Here is a 735-nt window from a genome sequence, read left to right as displayed (position 1 = left end):
AGCCTGGGGACGGGGTGGGGGGGCTCCGGGGCCTGAATCTGCCTGCCTGGAGACCCCGGCAGGGTTTCCTTCGTGAGCCCTTCCAGAAGGAGAAGGAGCGACTGCTCGGGGCTTGCTGCTTGTAACGGAGGGGACGGGTGAAAGAAATCCCAGGTTTTCACTTAAATAAAGGTGTAAGCGGGAGGTCCTGAAAGTGCCACGTTGGAGGATTTTTAAACAGGGGTGGCTACTTCAAGCGCGTTCAGCAGTTTTCAGCTTTTGTTGGTATCGTTTTAATGTGTAGCACGTTCAGTTTTCCTGATGCTAAATAACTTGGTGCCACTCGAAGATCCCTTGTAATTCCTCGGCAGTTGTTATTTCAGCTGTGCTAACTCCCCACCCCCTTCGAGGATCTTCTGTTTAACAAGTCTTGTAAACTAACCCTCTCTCGTTCTAGTAAACGGTTATTTTTTTTAAAGCACCTCATGTAAAATGCTGCAGGTCCACTGGCAGCGGTGGTGTCCTTTGTGGATTCTGCTTCGTAGTTTGAATTATTCACTTGTCCCGTGATACCAGGAGTAGGTGAGCCTAAAGGGGCTTAAAGCAGTAAAACTGCCAACGACATGTCTTGTAGGAATAACCTGCTTGCCTGCAGCATTAAACCTTCAGCCCTTTGACGGAAGAGCGTCTGCCATTGTAAGACTTAATGGAAGAATAGTTTCCTGGACATTTTGAGAAGAAAAATTCTAGTGCTGA

The sequence above is a fragment of the Aptenodytes forsteri genome, unplaced genomic scaffold (assembly GCF_000699145.1).
Source record: "Aptenodytes forsteri isolate BGI_AS27 unplaced genomic scaffold, ASM69914v1 Scaffold518, whole genome shotgun sequence".
Taxonomy (NCBI): domain Eukaryota; kingdom Metazoa; phylum Chordata; class Aves; order Sphenisciformes; family Spheniscidae; genus Aptenodytes; species Aptenodytes forsteri.
The sequence above is the reverse complement of the archived record's forward strand: the minus strand, read 5'-3'. Positions refer to the sequence as shown.